Source organism: Myxine glutinosa, chromosome 3 (assembly GCF_964187855.1).
Source record: "Myxine glutinosa chromosome 3, kmMyxGlut1.1, whole genome shotgun sequence".
Classification (NCBI taxonomy): Eukaryota; Metazoa; Chordata; class Myxini; order Myxiniformes; family Myxinidae; genus Myxine; species Myxine glutinosa.
This window is the reverse complement of record NC_136263.1, coordinates 77693545-77713734: the sequence shown is the minus strand read 5'-3', so window position 1 is coordinate 77713734 and position 20190 is coordinate 77693545.

Below are 20190 nucleotides of genomic sequence, written 5' to 3'. Positions count from 1 at the left end.
TTCACCGGCTTACGGAGAAGGGGACTCAATTTAATTGGACAAGGGAGTGCCAAGAGGCCTTCCTAAAATTGAAGGGGTGTTTGACATCCGCACCCATTCTAGCTTACCCCACTAGTGACGGGACCTTTACCATGGACACGGATGCAAGCCAGGAAGGATTGGGCGCAGTTTTGTCGCAGACACAGGAGGGCGTGGAGAGGGTGATTGCTTATTGTAGTCGGGCCTTGAGTAGGCCCGAGCGAAATTATTGCGTCACTCGCAAAGAGTTATTGGCTATGCTGGCTGCCTTGAACTATTTCCACCCGTACTTGTATGGGCGGAAATTTTTGGTTCGAACTGACCATTCCTCCTTGCAATGGCTCCTTTGGTTCAAGGAACCGGAGGGCCAAATTGCAAGGTGGTTGGAAAAGTTGCAGCAGTACGATTTTAATGTGACCCATAGGCCCGGGAAGGCCCATGGGAATGCTGATGCACTCTCTCGGCGTCCTTGTCTGGGGGAAAACTGTAAATTTTGTGCGAGACACGAGGAGAGGGAGCAATTGGGCGATTCCGCCCCGAACCTCGTCGTCCGTGCAACCCGGGTGAGAGGGCCAATTTTGCCACTAACCGCAGACGAGGAATTTGGAACTTTGGCTTGGAGCACGGCCCAGCAGGAGGATCCCGTCCTGGGACCGGTGTACAAATGGGTTTGATTGGGAGAGAGACCTAATGGGGAAGAAGCCACCCCCCTCGGGGCGCAAACTAAGGCATATTGGGCTCAGTGGCAGACCCTGGAATTGAAGGATAACATCTTATATCGCAAGTGGGTGGAGGTTCCCTCTGAGAGAACTTCCTGGCTGGTGATGGTCCCTGACAAATTCCAAAACATCATATTACAACAGGTGCATGGTACCCGCTCCGTCGGCCATTTGGGCAGGACAAAGACTACATCTCGGGTCCGCCGGAGGTTCTATTGGGTTAATATGGGGCGCAATATACAGGACTGGTGTCGGAGATGGCTGGTGATGTACTGCCAAAAACTGCAGTACATCATTGGACAAATGGACGGCCTGTACTGCTAAAAAGGGACCAGCACGGAGGATGCGGGCCCCCCTTCAATTACACCAGGTGGGGGCCCCGCTTGAGCGGGTGGCTATGGATATTCTAGGACCGCTACCCCACACTCGCCAAGGTAACAAGTACATCCGAGTTATAATGGACTATTTCACCAAGTGGCCGGAGGCCTATGCCCTCCCCAACCAAGAAGCCGGTGTGGTTACACAGGCCTTCGTGGAAGGATTTGTATGTCGGCATGGGATTCCACAGGAGCTGCACACTGATCAGGGTCGAAATTTTGAAAGTCAATTGCTAAAAGATGTGTGTAGACTCCTGTCAATTCGGAAAACCAGGACAACGCCTCTAAGACACCAATCTGACGGGATGGTGGAAAAGTTCAATCGAACATTGGTCCAACAACTGGCCTTGTTCACCACCACCCGTCAGGATGACTGGGAAGAACATCTCCCATACTTATTGATGGCCTACCGAACTAGCCAGCATGGGGCCACCCCATGCAGTCCAGCGCTACTCATGTATGGGCGGGAGTTGCGGGCTCACGCCGACTTGCTATGCGGTCCCATGCCAGACACCACAATTAGCCCGCCGAGGGAGGGTTACGCACGCCGAGGGAGGGGTGGCCGTGCAAACTAGCCCGGGAGGGTTAGGATAAAATGATAAGGATCTAGAAAGATGACAATAGGTAACGGTAGATTTAAATAGCGACATGATACCTGTAGTAGGGGACGTAGGTAGGTTAGTTGGATTATAACGACGTGGGAGTGCTTAGTATAAGGGAAGACTGGCTGCCATGCTGGCTACCATGAACCATTTCCACCCGTACTAGTACGGGCGGAAATTTTTGTTTCGAACTGACCATTCCTCCTTGCAATGGCTCCTTCGGTTCAAGGAACCGGAGGGCCAAATTGCAAGGTGGTTGGAAAAGTTGCAGCAGTACAATTTTAATGTGACCCCTAGGGCCTGGAAGGCCCATGGGAATGCTGATGCACTGTCTCGGCGTCCTTGTCTGGGGGAAAACTGTAAATTTTGTGTGAGACACGAGGAGAGGGAGCAATTGGGCGATTCCGCCCCAAACCTCGTCGTCCGTGCAACCCGGGTGAGAGATGTTATGGACTGCGGATAAGATGTTAATTTGCCGAGCGGATGGCGCCGCGGCCCGAACCGTTAACAATGACTAGACCCGATTCTGAACGTTGGCCAAATCGTGCCACAGATATTCAATTTGGAAAAGACAAAGACGACACGGATGTGAAGAAGAAGAAGAAGACAAAAAAAAGGTTTTAAATACAATTATTATTTATTACTATTTACAGGACCAAAGAAACCAAGGAAGAAGGAAAGATAATAAAATAAAGACAGAAGAAATCAAGGAGACACAGTGAAAATTCTAGCTTAACTAAACAGGTTGGAGTGATGGCCAGGAGTGATGGCGCGAGTTTCAGAAGGGAGTAGTTAGGTCAGATGATGCAGCGTGTGTGAAGAAAGAGTATTGAGCAGAGTATTGTGAAAGTGTGTGATTGGCATTGTATTGAAGTGAATGGTCCTGGGAGGAAAGGAGGGTGCAAGTGGCACCAGGTGTGTGGGCACAGGTGTGCAAATACAGGTGAGAATGGTTGTGGGGAATAAATGGTCTGGAATGAATGGAGTATAGAATGGATGGTGTGGAGTGAGAGGGTGGGAAATGTGGAGTGGGAGTTCATGGTGCGAAGGTGTGAATGGGGGAAATGTGGACCCCCCTTCACGAGCACCCGGGGAGGGTAGTTTAAGAGTAGGTAGAGGGTATAGGTAAATTATGGTGGTTATTGACATCTGTGGTGCGTGTGCAGAATGGTGTTTGGATGGGTGCAGTATTAGAGTAAATTTGCTGGGTGTGTGGCCTGTTAGTGTGTATGGTTGAATGGGAACTCCGCCACTGCTAGTCTGTCGGCCAGGTGAGGCCGCAGGTAGGCTCTGGGAGCCAGTAGTGTTCAGTGGGGCCCGAGGATCCAGGGACGGACCCGGGTAGCCCGACGCCAGAGAGGGCGGTAGTGGGGAGAGAGCCAGAGTGCCTTCCCCAAGATAGGTTAGAGTAAGGAGCAGGTAAGCTCGGGAGGCAACTACGGTGGCGGAGGTGTGCAGGTGAGCAGGCCCTGCTGGGAGCACCACACGACCCAGCCCTGAAATTGTGCGAGGGCACCGGGAGTTGAATCGGGGGAGTGAGACCCCAAATTGGTGAGTGCCACAGATGGTCAGTGGGAATTGGTTTTTAGAACCGCATAGAGTAAAGTGGCCAATGGTTTTGCAGGGAAAGACCCCGGGTAGTGTAAAGAATGGTAATGTCATTTAGAAGATAGGTAGAATGAAATCCCTTCGCACCATATGCAGCCACTCACCAAGGTGAGATAGACTCCACACCATGATGTTGTGTTCGTAAATGTTTGGTTGATTGAAAGACGCATCATGACGCAAGTGTGACATTGTGCTGTAATTCCATCTCTTCCTCCTTCGGAGGGATTGATGAGGAATTGGCATTGGGGGCAAATTTGGATTAGAGGGATTGATAACCAATTTGGATTAGGGGAGATATAGGGAAGACGAGACAGCAGTGACGAATTTGTAAATGTGTAGAATTTTGTAAATACGGGGTAAGGGCAAGGGTAGGGTATGTGACAGGGGGGGGGGTGACGTACAGTAGGGACGAACTTTCTCCGCTCGCTCCCATGCACACCTCACCTTCCATTACCTTGTTTTGATGTGTACCCTTGAGACCTTGCCCCGATGCTTGCTGTGTCCTTCTTTCCCCACTCACGGCTTGTTTCTTTTGGGTCTGGGGGGAGTGCGCAGGTAGCCGCAGTGTGTGCCCGAACCGCCGCTGCAGCCTGCCTGGACCGGTACACCACCTTATGGACCGCATGACTTGTGGCCTAGCACCACCATATGGACCACGGTTCTGTGGCTAAGCACCACACTTATGGACCCCACGTGTTGGTGCCTGGCCCCTCTGCTGGGACCGGCCATGGTGGCCAGAGACAAGCTTGCTTGCGGACCACGGTGAGGTGGCCCCTATGCCATACAGGTGGACCACCCTTAGTTGGCCCCTGTTGACCATAAATAAAAAAATTGACGCGTTGTGTGCCTTTTTATTATTACAAATAGGCAGCAAGCCACAAGAACGACAACATCAAGAAACATCGGGCCAGCAGAGCGGGAGAAACAAGAACGAGGTCATCAGTTTGTTTTTATTGTGATGACTGAGGTGCTTTATTGTATTTATTGGTGCTTTGGTGCTTTGGTGAATTGTAATGCTCTTGTGCTCGGGGGTGCACTGAAATATCAATTGTGCATCCCCGGGCATGTGGGTATGGTGTATCGGTACAGTGCAGTGCATGCTCTTTCCTCTTTCGAAACATCTTTTTGTCTCCCAAAAGACAGGTCCTGGGTTTGCAGTGTACATAATTAGTGTCTTGTAAATAATGCTCCCCACCGGCTTTTGTGTAGTTTGGAAATAATTCTGTGATTCGGTTATCCTGTGGGCGTGATTCAGTTAGACAGAATGCAACGCAGCAGGTGGACATACTTAATTGTTTTAAAACTGTCGCATTCAGGGTAAGGTTAATAGTAGAGGGTTACTACACCTGAGTGTCACATTAAGTTAAAGTTATTTCGGGCCAGGACGGCCCATGGAGCAGAGACGGGTGCTGTGTTATGGTTTTTAGAACCTTCACCTTGTAAATTTTGGTAAATGTTCCCATATAAATAATCCCCTGTAAATATTCCCATTTTTAGTAAAGGTTAAAGATCACACCCTACTTAGTCCATGTACAACACGTAGAGCACCATAGGACCTCTCTGTATTTATCTCATTATTATGTGTTTTAGTTAAGGATCTGTTCCCAATACTTGAATCTACGTTGCATTAATCAAATAAGATATTCCCCTTCAATTATCCCCAATCATCTCCCGCTCTTCAAAGTGCAGTAGCGGTATGGCAGCGTTCGCTGCCGTTTGTCTTGGTTTGTTTGCTGGCACCAAGCCGCCATTACACACGCGGTAATCTGGAGGAAAAGGGGGGAGGAGTAAGTTGGGCGCCAAGAACAAGGCGTGGCCCTGTCAACATCTCGTCAAGGGGCGGACCGGTGAGCTCGGAAAGCCAACCAGGGCCGGGGCAAGCTCACCATTGGGCGTGTCCTGGGAGCCGGCAGCTTGATCTGAAAACGCCCCATAAAAGTGGCTGCGAGGCACTGCTTCGAGAGATGAGTGCGAAGGTCCGAAGTGCAAGGTACCAGAGGAGAACATGCTGAATCGTAATGCAGGAGAGTGTGTCCGTTGATGACGACAATACCGCAGTATATACGCATTGTCCGACAGCATGAAACCGATGTGTGCAGCTGCCGCCGGGTTTCACCTCACGCCCAGAGCGTGGACCAGAGCATGGACTGGAGTGGACCTCAACGCTGTGCATCTGCCGGTACCTTCCTACTGCCGGTACCTGCCGGTCCATCTGCTTGGACCTTCTCCCCCTTCCAGGCATTCCTTCCTGCCATTCCCTATTCGTGTAAGTCTGTTTGTTCTGTCTGGGCGTATGGTAATATAAGACTGTTTTAAGGCTGCCCTGTGTATCTGCTTCTTCCTCTCCTTGTAAATGCCCTTCTTTCATTTCCTCTTCGGGTTTCGGGTACATAATTAATAAATATCTGTTCTTCCTTCACTTTGGTTTCTTCTTCCCTCGGTCACTTTAGTCCCTTCCCAATTGAGTACCTGTGGCACGATTCGGCCAACGCTCGGAGTCGGGTTTAGTCCTTTGTTAACGGCCCGAGTCGCAGCTCGCTTCGCTGGGCGCATCCAATCACGCTGCGGCCCGGGTGGGAGTATCTCCTCGCTTACGGCCGGTGGTGGTAATTAGGTAGTAAGATGGATTGGGCTTACAACCCTACTCACCACCGACCGGAAGTGATGTCATACTTCCAGGACCGGCGGACGGCCAGCTTAACAGGACAAGGGGATTAACCCCCCTTGCTAACGGGAGTGCCTTCCCCCGGATCCGTAACAATATATATATACTAGCTTGGCTCGGCTCGCAACGTTCGCCTCACCACACGTCGTTACTTAAGAACGGGCTTATTTTAGCTGAGGATAATGACTGTACCTGAGTTGCTGTGTTGTCATGATTTACACCAATCATAATACAAACAATTATTTTGCACAAATTTATTTTAAGTGTTTGTGATATTACATTTTTATAAGCCATTTAGGTTGAAGACTTAGGTTGAAAAAATATATAAAATCCAAAAAAGAACCCCTCAGCACATACATACGGGATGGGTAGGTGCAGACTAGAAGTTTGGGACGATTACACCTCACCACCACGTAATTCAAAACACCTCACCATCAAGTAATTTTAAAACACCTCACAGCCACGAAACACGTAATGAGAAACACCTCACCACCACGAAATTAAAAACACCTCAGGGGAAGGGGAGGAGGAGGAGGAGGGGGGGAGGGGGAGGGCGAGGGGTGGGGAGGGGGTGGAGGGAGGGAAGACGAGGGGAAGGGAGGAGGGAGGGGGAGGGAGGGAGAGGGAGAGGGGCGAGAAGGGGGTAAAGAGGTAAGGTGGAGGGGGAAAGGGGATGTGGGAGGCAAGAGGGGAAGTGGAGGGGGTGGAGGGGGAAAGGGGAGGGGAGGGGGGAGGCAAGAGGGGAAGGGGAGTGGCTCACGTTTCTGAATGAATGTGGCTCACGTTTCTGGGTTAAGTGTGATGCCGATCAGGAAGAAGAAGAAGCCAAACTACCAAATTCGTACATTTCCGGAATTGTTTGATTCATTTGTATCCAAATGTATGGTAATTGTTTTGTATTTATTTATGCGAATGTGTACTTGTGTATAACTGTCATTAATTTTAAAAAGATTCGGCACTGTCGAGCGATTTTTGTTTTTTCAATTTCTTTTGTTGTTGTTTGCCGAGAACACTCCCAGGCACTCACTGATGAACCTCTGAAAGTTTGATGAAGATCCGTTCTGCCATCTCTGAATAAAATGCAGACACACACACAGACAACTCACATTTGCATATATATATATATATATATATATATATATATATATATATATATATATATATATATATATATATATATATATATATACTAGATGACCCATGACCCGTTGGGTCAGTCAGTTTGAATAGATATGAGAAAGAACTAAAGCGAAAGCTGGACATCATCATGGAGATTATTTGGGCCAGCAAGCCATAAGGCTCACCTCTGCAGCGTTCTAAATCACTTATCTGTGACACGTGATTTCGGCCCTTATCTCCGATCAGGTTTTTTTTTTTTTTTGTTTTTTTTTTTTTTAAGAAAAAACACACGACCCGTGGACTACCACGATTTTGTTGTCAGAGGACACTTCTGATGACGATGTTCTTTGTCGACGATCCTCCATTTACATAAACTCGCACGTTCTCTTTCCTCTTCCCTCGACTGAGCGCCACATACAGCTGACCATGCTGGAAGACCGGTTTCTCCAGGTAGACCAGCACATTCTCCATAGTTTGCCCTTGCGCCTTATGGATCGTCATTGCGAAGCAGGATTGTATGGGGAACTGGCAGCGCTGCAAAGGGATATCCTCAGCTTCCGACAGATTTAGTCGGATCCGAGGGAGCATTACAGTTTCGCCTTCAAACGTTGAACTTATGATCCTCGCAACTATAATATTTCGAAGCATGTTCTCAACAATCATGCGCGTCCCGTTGCAAAGTTTCGGAGGGTCCAAGTTCTGCATCAAAATGATAGGGGATCCTTTTTTGAGCTCGAGGTTGTGCGGCGGCAATCCCGACACTTCAACGGAATCTAGGAATTCCGTTGGGAAGTGCGTCGCATCAGTACCCTCAGTCACACTGTTGAACTCAGCATACTCCTTGCTAGCACCAGGGAACCTTGTGATGCATCTTGAATTGATGATTCGCATCATATCGTTGAGGGGCACTAATATAGACCTTGCTGAAAAAACCTCCATCGGATTGGCGAATGATGGATATATGGTATCGATGCATTCATCGAGCCCACTCGCTGTCAGCAGTATATCCTCTGGCAAATCTATCTCATCATCCGCATTTTTCTCGATTCTATCCTCGCCGATGTCGAGCAAAAATCTTGAAAACTGCCCACTTCCGTCGGTCAGTCGCATATTAGTTCTCAAGTGAAACATTCCAAAGCTCTGCCATAAGTAGGACTTCTTTATGCACGCATTCTCAACGTCAGCATCACACCCTCTTTTCACCATGGGCAGAAGTTGACGGAAATCACCACAGCATATCGTCAAGATCCCTCCAAAAGGCTCGTCTTTGTCACATACATCACGCAACGTGCGATCCACAGCCTCGAAACTCTCTCTCCTGATCATAGGACACTCATCCCACACGATGAGTTTTGTACTTCGAAAGAGGTCTGCGATAGTGGAATTTTTATCGATGTTGCATATGCCATCTTCCCTCGGTGTCAGAGGGATTTGGAACCTTGAGTGCGCTGTTCTTCCACCAGGCATGAGGGTAGCAGCTATGCCAGATGAGGCCACCGCAAGGGCAACTTCTCCACTCGCTCTCACTTTAGAGAGAATCAGGTTAATAAGAAACGTCTTCCCTGTGCCTCCAGGCGCGTCAATGAAAATCATTGATGACTGATTCGTGCGGATGCAACAGCACGCAAAGTCATAGACAACTCTCTGCTCATCATTGAGCAGAAGCTGCCTTTCGTCTACGATTCGCTGTTGTTCCTCCGTGTCGTATTGGAGTTCTCTCAGTAGGTGAATGTTGGCAATCCCTTCATGACGAAGAACAGTCGTTGGAGTCGGCAAGTGAAAATGTGCAACAGTTCTGTTCAACAATTGCAGTTTCTGCTGCAAATACGATAGAGCCAAGTCATGATGGCGCTCGTTGATGGCAATATTGGGATCATTTGCAGATCGTCGATGAGCTAGAAGATAATCTTCAGCCATAGCGTCCTTGAAACGTTCCCATAGATCCAATGGATTGTCGACTTCACTTTGTGTGAGGAGCACAACGAACAAATCCCTCATGGGTCTGGGAAGGCGTGTCCTCTCAGCATCCTCCAGAGTCTCGCGCCAGACAGCGTCTCCTTGCAGCAAACCCATTTCTCTGCAAGCGTCTTTGAATGTGGGTAGAATGACATTATCACACGTTCTCAGGACTTCGAACGAAGTCGGCCCTCTCACGTGGTGGAGGAGTAGTCGGAAATAGTACAGGTCACCAGTACGCGGCGAAACAGTGTAAACTCGTCCCAATATGTCATCCTCAAACATTCCAGGGTTGCCCTCCACCGGTCTGCCCTGTTTTCTTCGTTGCCATCTCTTCTTGGTCCATGTATAGAATCTCGGAACATCCACATACAACAGTGTCTTAGCGAAATGGTCACGTCTGCAAAGATCCATAAACTCTGTCAACGTGGTTTTGGCCATATTGGGATTATTTCTTTGTTCACGAACGTTCCCAGCAAAAAATACCTGTTGTTCATTTGGCAGATGTACTCCTAAACGGATAACGGCCGGCTTCCTGTCATGAACTGAGAATCCAAGAATGGAGGCAACAGCCTCTGAAGGTCCAATGTATCTACCCGTCAAGTACTCCGTTATCTCCTCGTTTGTGCGCAGTGCATACGTAGCTTGATCGCTACTTTTCATGGCATACTTAATAACATACTTGATCGACTTTATAGAGCAGCATATTTCAACGTTGATGTGGCAATCAAACGTTTTCAGGAGATAGAGATTATGGGGAACAACCCACTGATTTGTAACAGGTCGTCGTTGCCTCCCTTCTTGGTGCCCTTCAAATCCTCCCATTTCTGGGGATCTTCTTCTATATATGGGGTACGAATCGTCTCCGACACCATGTGTACGGAGCATATGACCGCGGGTATCTGTGTCTGCATGCTCCATTCCTCCATTCTTCCAGCATCCAGTTGCTGTGGAACAATATGGACCATGGATCATGTGCTTCAACACCAGTCTGTGTCCCTCTGGATCTTCATCGGGATCTGGTATTTCAGCTTGTACAAATCGATCATAGTCTTGTGGTCTCGGCTTTGAAGCTTCATCGAGCCACAGCAAACAGTGTATGTGAGGGAGACCTCGCTTTTGGTACTCCACACACACAACGTGAGCGATACAGTTCCCGAAGAAGCCTTCTGATCCAGTGAGGTATTTAATGAACACCGTTTTCTTCAACTCGAACACTCTCGCAATGAGATCCGGTCTGTCGTTCTCACTTTGGTGAGGAAACAGGTTATTGGAGATTTCAGGCCACTTTGGATTACACGTCATAGTGATGAAGTAGGTCGCGTTACCATATTTTCTTACGTACATCATGGCATCTTGACATCGCTCCATCATATACCTCGGCCCCCCTACAAATGTCGATGACAGTAGTACGCGGCGTCCGATGTTGGACAAATCGTCATTGTCATTGAGAGCATCAGTGAAGCCACTGTATGTAGCAGACCTCAGCGATGCCTGGTTCAGTCTTATAAACGCCAATCTTGTGCCTTCCATTTTGGCTGCCATATCAACAAGATACTGCTGGAACAGACGCCCCCCTCTGAGGAGGTAGTTGAACTCATCCTCGTGGTTCATTATTCGGTAGGAGTAGTATTTCATGGCAGTCAATCTCCTGCCATTGGTCATGTTCATTTCGGGCTGCCATCCGTCATCTCCGAATGGGAAGAAGAGAACATACTGGAGTGCGTCGTAAGAACGGTGCAACTCAGAAATACTTTGCAGCGCTCCTCCTCTTGCTTTCAATACAATGTGACACGCTGTAGCTTGAGGATCGACAGTATTCTTCACAACGACACCCACTTCATCAGCGATTTGACCATTGAACCTCCTCTCATGTTCACCAGCTGGTCTCCTGTTGGGATCAATAAGAACGAACGCCTCTGGCAAATTGCCTATTTCCTCGCGTGCCATGCGGAACGAGTGAACGTAAGGATTCACTTGTCTCAGCATGGTCTCTAATGCTCCAACTACATCATGGTGAATACCAGCATTGGTGAGTATCCACATCCTCAACTGTACGCTGTCATGTGGATCTAAGAAATAAATTTGGAGGAATTTCGGTTGTTCATCCGCATTTGGCAAGAAGGAACCGATACGATGATGTATTTGACCCTGAATTATGACCGATGGGCTCCATGCACCATGCCGAGGAGAAACTTGGCTTCCTCCAAATGATGTCATTTGAAATAGACAGTTGTATTGTCTGATGTTCCTGCGGAATTCGTTCGCTGTGGGTCCATCGCCGGCAAACAGATTGTGTAATTGATGGGGTAAAGGTCCCAGATTTCCCAAGGACACCTTTCCATTCGTGCAGCAAAAATGAGCTGTTTCACCTTGGAAAAGAAGCGCTCTACAATGTGGACAAATCTTGTCCATCGCACCGACGTCAGCAGAAGTGAAATTTCTTGCATTCTGCGCGTTTCTCTGCCTTGTCTCAAGAACTTCCCTTATCCTATCTCTTTCTCGCTGCTCCTGAAGACGCTGTGCCGTCTCCTCTGCAGATTCCGCATCCCTTCGCAAGCTGACTCTCTCTCGTTCCTCCTGAAGACGCTGCGCTCTCACCTCCTCCGTCTCAGCACTCCTTCTCATCCTTGCCCTTTGTATTTGCAGCTGAAGGCGCTGTGACCTTTGCTCAGGCGTTTCAGCATGTCGTCTCTTCCTTTGGCTTTCTCGTTGCTGCTGAAGACGTCGTGATCTCCCATCGTCTGTTTCAGCACCGCTCGGAGATACTGCTTCCGCACGAGAACTTGAAGGAATGTTGCTATTCGCGTCCATAGACGTGAGGTGTGATTCGTTGTCCGCGTCCGTAGCGCCGTCGGAGGGTTGATACGACATTCTTCCTGCAAATAGTATTGTTTTTGTGCTATCGTTTTGCCGATCATCAAATGACAAATAAATTACATTGTGACAATTAAAGATTTCAAATAAACCTATTTAAAGTGTATGCGCATATAAATAATAAAAAAAATCGAAGAAATATCTCTCGGTAATTTCCTGAAACATTTTACTTCCGGGTAATAATGTTGAATGAAATAACGAAGATATATACTGTATGCCTGTTATTTTAGGCGGTGTATTTTCGTATATCAACGTGGCGCGATTTTAAAATATATCTCTGCAATTTCCCGTGTGTGCGTGAATGTTCTCAATTATTTCTTTTACCGAGTCTAAAACCATCGATGAAAATGAAATCAGATGGAAGCGGTAATAATAAAAAAAATCGAAGAAATATCTCTCGGTAATTTCCTGAAACATATTTTTGCCGATCATCAAATGACAAATAAATTACATTGTGAAAATTAAAGATTTCAAATAAACCTATTTAAAGTGTATGCGCATATAAATAATAAAAAAAATCGAAGAAATATCTCTCGGTAATTTCCTGAAACATATTTTACTTCCGGGTAATAATGTTGAATGAAATAACGAAGATATATACTGTATGCCTGTTATTTTAGGCGGTGTATTTTCGTATATCAACGTGGCGCGATTTTCTTCCCGTTTTTTTTCAACCGAGTCTAAAACTATGTTAGCGACTGTGAAAAATTAATGAAACGATATATCGAATTTGATTTGAAATAAAGCTGGGAGAGAGAGCAAGACACCACGGGCCTACAAAACAGGCCTCAAAGCTATGCGAGTTAATAAAATGGTGGATATTACTACTCTCTCAAAGGGGTAAGCCACGCCCCCGGACCGATCGAATGTTACACACAAACACGCAAGATTTCAATTTTATAATTATATAGATAGATATATATATATATATATATATATATATATATTTATTTATATATATATATATATATATATATATATATATATACATATATATATATATATATATATATATATATATATATATATATATATATATATATATATATCGCGATCTAAATTTAATTCAAAAATTGATCCAGACGTCTATTCTCTTTCAAACATTCAAACCGACAGAGATTATTTATCACAGCATTTGTGGAATTTTCACCCTTTTACTCAACTCCGTTTCGCTGCTATTTGGTGGAGCAAAAAGTCAACGGAGCTTTATATATATAATATCTATATATATCTATATATATATATATATATTATATATATATATATATATATATATATATATATATATATATATATATATATATATATATATACATATATATATATATATATATATATATATATATATACATATATATATATATATATATATATATATATATATATATATATATATATATATATATATATATATATATATATATACATATCTCATATATATTACACTCAATATATATATATATTATATATATATATACTATATACTATAATATATATATATATATAATATACTATATATACTATATATATATATATATATATATATATACTGTTGAAGTGGTATTAGTGTGGAAAAACCACTTTTCACACTTGTGATAGTGTTGAAAAACCACTTTTCGCACTTGTGTTGGTGCAGGGAAACCACTTTTGCACTTGTATTAGTGTGGAAAAAACACTACCTGACTCTACCTGACTCTAGATATTCCTCTCCCCAAATTCACAACAATATATATATACCCCCTCCTCCTTTCTTGGGAAGAAAGAAGGAGGAGGGCAGATATGTAAAAAGCAGTCGGACAGCTGCTTGGTCATGGTGGGAAGGTGTGCAGGTGAGGACATTGAAGTGGCAAGATATTGGGAGGATGGAGCCAATTTTGTTGAGTTTCCTTTTGCGGGCAACGTATGATGTGCTTTAATCACCAGTAAACTTCCTTGGCACACCTGAGCTCCTCATCACATACAAGAATTTCATCCGCAGCTCAATGGAATACTGTTCCCCCTTCTGGGGCAGTGCTCCTGCCTCACACTGAGCTCGGCTTCACGCTGTGGCAAGACGGAAGCCAAACAGTTCAATCCTGGTTTCATCAGACCACATGATCTTGTTTCTCGCAGACTGAGAGTCCTTTAGGTGCTTTTTTGCAAACTCCAAGCGGGCTTTCACGTGTCTTTCACTGAGGAGAGGCTTCCGTCTGGCCACTCTGCCATAAAGCCCAGATCGGTGGAGTGTTGCAGTGATTGTTGTCCTTCTGGAAGTTTCTCCCATCTCCACGCAGGATCTCTGGAGCTCAGCCAGAGTGACCATCGCGTTCTTGGTCACCTCTCTTACCAAGGCCCTTCTCCCCCGATTGCTCAGTTTGGCCGGGCGGCCAGCTCTGGGAAGGGTCCTGGTTGTTCCAAACTTCTTCCATTTAAGAATTATGGAGGCCACTGTGCTCTTGGGAACCTTCAATGCAACAGAGATTTTTTGTTGGCTTCCACAGATCTGTGCCTCGACACAATCCTGTCTCTGAGCTCTGCAGGCAGTTCCATCGACCTCATGGCTTGGGTTTTGCTCTGATATGCATTGTCAGCTGTGAGACCTTATGTAGACAGGTGTGTGCCTTTCCAAATCATGTCCAATCAATTGGATTTACCACAGGTGGACTCCAATCAAGGTGGAGAAACATCTCAAAGATGATCAAGATTAATGGGAGGTGCCTGAGATAAATTTCAAGTGTCATAGCAAAAGGTATGAATACTTATGTCAATGTGATATTTCAGTTTTTTCTTTTTAATAAATTTGCAAAACTTTCTAAAATTCTGTTTTCTCTCTGTCATTATGGGGTATTGAATGTAGATTGATGAGGGAAAAAATGAATTTAAACGATTTCAGCATATGGCTGAAACATAACAAAATGTGAAAAAAGTGAAGGGGTCTGAATACTTTCTGAATGCACTGTAAATGTGATTGTGCCCCCCTTCCCGTTACAATGAGCAGAGTGAATGTCCAGATGACCGAGGATAACTTAGTTTTATCATGGGTGTTTTATAATGAACTGTTTTACATTCCATTAATAATCAGGAAAATAAAACTTTTTTTTCGGTAAATAAATGTATCGTTCGTTCGTTCGTTCGTGTAGTTGCCCACTTAAATCAAGATTGGTGCTTTAATGTATGATAAATAGTGGCAATGAGTATATTGTTCGTTTAGGTTAAAGAAAAAAAAGAAACAAACAAGTACGTACAGATACATTCAAAGTACACCGCCCCCATGCCAAATAATTAAATATCCTCCAGCGCTGCATTGCCGGGGCGCCTCTGGCGCCCGGCAATACCACCGTGCAGCTCATTGAGCCTGTATTTGGAGGGAGAGGTGCACAATATTTGATTAATTGCCAATTTGCAGCCAATTGATTAATTGCATAATTAAAATCAAGAAAAGATTGTCATAAAATATTTTCTTAATCAATTGGCTGATAGCATAACTAAACCACGAGTGCTTCATCCGAAGATGTAACTTTTAGAAATTTATTTTAAAAAGTCATGAATAAAAAAATCAAATAATTAATTTATTAATCAATAAATAATTAATCGATTAATTGATTAATCAATAAATCAAAAATACCCTTTACAGCCAAATCACTTGGTCATTGTCATGTCCAAATATCAGCTTCCTCGCTCAAAAGGTGCCTGAGATATTGGCCAGATGAGAAAGAAAATAAATAAATGATTAATAATGAAAATAAAGAAATAATAATCATTAGAAAATTAAATTATTAATCAATTCGGTCATGGAACACATAAACCACCGCCATTTCATCAGAATGTGCAACTTCCAAAAAAAAATTTTTTTTAGTCATCAATCGAATAATTAAATAATGAATCGATTAATTGATTAATTAGTTTATCAAAAATAGCCTTTGCAGCTAAATCACCTGGTCATTGGCATGTCCAAATATATATGGTCATTGGCACAAGAAAACAAACAACCAGAGTGAAAACTGAGTACTCCCTTTCAGCGTGCGTCACTGCCGAGCCCCCTTCGGTGCCCGGCAATGACGTTATGTAGCGCCTGGAGATGGCTTCGGAAAGGTGCGGTGTACAACAAGAAAACAAACAAACAACCAGAGTGAAAACTGAGTACTCCCTTTCAGCGTGCGTCACTGCCGAGCCCCCTTCAGTGCCTGGCAATGACGTTATGTAGCGCCTGGAGATGGCATAGGAAAGGTGCGGTGTACCACAAGAAAACAAACAAACAACCAGAGTGAAAACTGAGTACTCCCTTTCAGCGTGCGTCATTGCCGAGCCCCCTTCGGTGCCCGGCAATGACGATATGTAGCGCCTGGAGATGGCACAGGAAAGGTGTGGTGTGCAATAATAAAAATCAACTTTAAACAGCCACTCGTTCTTCGACACCATATCGTTAGTGTGCGCATCCATGTACTTGTTGCCCCCCAAAAACATGGCGGCCGGATCTCCATGGTGGCACGGCCGGGTTCTGTCAGCGGCATCGTGAGTACGCCCTCTAGTCTATAGTATAACTCTATGACGTTTGCTGTTATCGTTGTCGTGGTTTAATGACATGGGTTTTTGTGGCCGGCTTATTATAATTGGAAGAACAGAGGGGAAATCACAGGAGGCAATCACAAACTGGGGAGATTTATCTTAAACCCTCGAGATAATTAGCATGTCTTCAACCCCGTGTGAAGAACACATAAACAACCTTAAGCTCAGAGTTTCTCTTCTTACATACATCGAGATGGGCATCCTCCTCGCACGCGGTCCATGCTAATAGCGCCAACACTACACAATGACAACATACCTCCACAAACGAAACAGGACTGTTTTTGGAATATCATGTGCACAATCCAAGTTACCGAGATGGTTGCCATGGCAACATAATTCAGCCAATCACATCGTATCAGGCTGACATTATGTCATGAGGAATAAATATCTGCAATATGAAAGCTGAATGTTAAAAGCTAAATGTTAAAATGTTCTTTTTATCAAGAAGTAAATTTACAACTGGGATTCCTGGTGCATATTGGTACGAATCCTGCATATTGGTACGAATGACAACATACAGCGTAAAAATTCCCCATTTTAACAAAAGTGAAAACGATGATGCAAACCACGTGGCGTTCGTTTTGCTTTGTTAATTACTCCCGTCAGGCAGTAATGCATTCGATCGTGTCCGTCCGTGTGTGTGTGCGTGTGCTTGTGAACAAGATATCTGGAAAAGTTCTGAATGGATTTGGATGAAAGTTGGTGGGATGATTGCCCTTGGGATAAGGAAGAATTGATTATATTTTGGTGAAGCTCAGGATGTTATTCCGGATCCAGGAATTTTTTGAAGGATTTTTTACCATTTGAAGATAGGGCTCAGCAGCGGCCACCCACGGCGGGAGTATGCACTCTACTGAGTGGCGTTCTCGTTGCTACTTGCTGACAATAATTTATCTCATTTTTCCCTTCAGGTCTTCAAGACAGATGTTCACCACCATCTTAGATGGTCCCCAATCCAAAAGAATGATTTTTTTTACCCTCGTTAACCCCAAACCAAACCCTCCTCCTACCAAATTTCCAGTTTTCTACCATAATAGCTTCTTGTATATCCATCCAGCCTCTCATACCACTCATTTCTCCCCAGTCCTACACCCATTTTTGTCCAAAGTCGGCCTCTACCTTGTCCACCTCATGCATCCTCTCCTGCCCCTCATTCCTCCCCACACCCATTGTCCAAGTCAGCCTCTACCTTGTCCACCTCATGCATCCTCTCCTGCCCCTCATTCCTCACCACACCCATTGTCCAAGTCAGCCTCTACCTTGTCCACCTCATAGATTCTCTCCTGCCCCTCATTCCTCCCCACACCCATTGTCCAAGACAGCCTCCATCTTGTCCACTTCATGCATCCTCTCCTGATCCTCATACCTCCCCTCACCCATTGTCCAAGTCAGCCTCTATGTTGTCCACCTCATGCATCCTCTCCTGCCCCTCAATCCTCCCCACACCCATTGGACAAGTCAGCCTCCACCTTGCCCACCTCATGCATTCTCTCCCGCCCCTCATTCCTCCCCACACCCATTGTCCAAGTCAGCCTCCATCTTGTCCACTTCATGCATCCTCTCCTGATCCTCATACCTCCCCTCACCCATTGTCCAAGTCAGCCTCTATGTTGTCCACCTCATGCAACCTCTCCTGCCCCTCAATCCTCCCCACACCCATTGTCCAAGTCAGCCTCCATCTTGTCCACTTCATGCATCCTCTCCTGATCCTCATACCTCCCCACACCCATTGTCCAATTCAGCCTCTATGTTGTCCACCTCATGCATCCTCTCCTGCCCCTCAATCCTCCCCACACCCATTGTACAAGTCAGCCTCCACCTTGCCCACCTCATGCATTCTCTCCTGCTCCTCATTCCTCCCCACACCCATTGTCCAAGTCAGCCTCTACCTCGCCCACCTCATGAATTCTCTCCTGCCCATCATTCCTCCCCAGTCCTACACCCATTTTTGTCCAGATCAGCCTCTATCTTGTCCACCTCATGCATCCTCTCCTGCCCCTCATTCCTCCCCACACCCATTGTCCAAGTCAGCCTCTACCTTGTCCACCTCATGCATTCTCTCCTGCCCCTCATTCCTCCCCACACGCATTGTCCAAGTCAGACTCCATCTTGGCCTTCAACTCTGCTATTGGTGTTTCTCTCCCTCTCTCAACTATCCCTTTTCTGCTGTTGTGTTCTGATCCCTACATTGTACTCATTGTAGTTCTTCCACGAGGCTCGACTGTGCTTTACAACTCCAAGTTGAATCCACCCCCCGGACCTCCCCCTCCCCACCCAAAAACATGGCGACTCGTAAGTGTAATGACGTCACATGAGGATTGTGGGAGGGGGGAGGGAAAGGGGGAGGGGTGGAGTGTTCGTACGAGGAGGTTTTCGAGGTGAAATTGAAATAACACCTCCGATCAAGAAAGCATTTTAAAATCGGCATTTCTGTGTATTATTATGATGGAAATAGAATGAGGAAGTTAAACCATTCTGCTACCTCAACCCACCTCGAAAAGCAATTCTTCTTCCCCAAAATAAATAGCGGTTCATTTATTTCAATATTAATTAATAGCAATAATTAAGACTAAGTATCTAAGATTCTGATCGTGCTGAAACTACTCATTGTTGAAGTACAGGACGCTTACGTCACACAATGTACGACGTCATAAAATGGACTGTGACGTCACATAGGTCGAGCACTGCAGACGAACAATCATTTGAATGTGGATATTTCGCTGTGCAGACGTGTTTTCGTCCGCTGCTCGATTTTTCATTGGAGGTTTTTCGAATTTATTTCGACATTTGAAAAAATAAAAGACGGCAAGATGCGTCTGTTTGAGAGGAAAACGCAACCAAGGTGGGCCTCCCTCACACGGGTTAAAACAATCACATTATTAACTTAAGTGCATTTTGTGTTGTACATCGTGCAAATGAATTATTGTTAATTCTTGGAATAGCTACTTTTTTGTTCTTATTCTTTTCACACCTGTGTTGCAAGTAGATTGGAGAGCGACCTGCTTTGTGATGCTTTTCTAGGCGGTGTATATTCGGAAATAATGTTTGACAGGGTGATATTAAAATGGAAATGTTGAAAGAGAAACTATTGAATGTATAGGAAGCGTTTGCTGAATCTAATCGATATGAGAAACGGGATTTAAAGAGGCTCGGCATTATTACACGGTATGTGAAGAAGAAGATGAAGGAGGAGGAGATTTTTATTTTAATGTAAATGAGTTTGAGTTGTATCATGTATGATTTGGATTCGTAGAGATTGGTGGTGGTTTGGAATCACAGGTGTTCGGCACTGCGATGGGCTTCCCGATGTCTGCGGTGGTTGCCAACATGGTGATGGAAGAGCTTGAGACCCGCACCATCCCATCCCTCCCAACACAGCCACGTGTCTGGTACCGCTATGTCGACGACACTTTTGTCATCTGCCCCAGCCTGGCTGTTAACTTAATACAATCCAGGAGGGCATCAGTGAAACGTTTACTTCCATCAAATTTACCTGTGAGGAAGAACAGGATGAGTCGCTTCCGTTTCTGGAAGATCATATCATCATATAACAGGATCATATCATCAGCCTTCCTGCTTGCTTCGTCGCTGCGGCACATGTCCAGAGTAAGTTGTAATGTGAGATCTCTCTCAGCCATAAGCTTTCGACGCATCTCTGAATCAGGTATGCCCGTGATGATCCAAATAACAAACTGTTGTTCAAC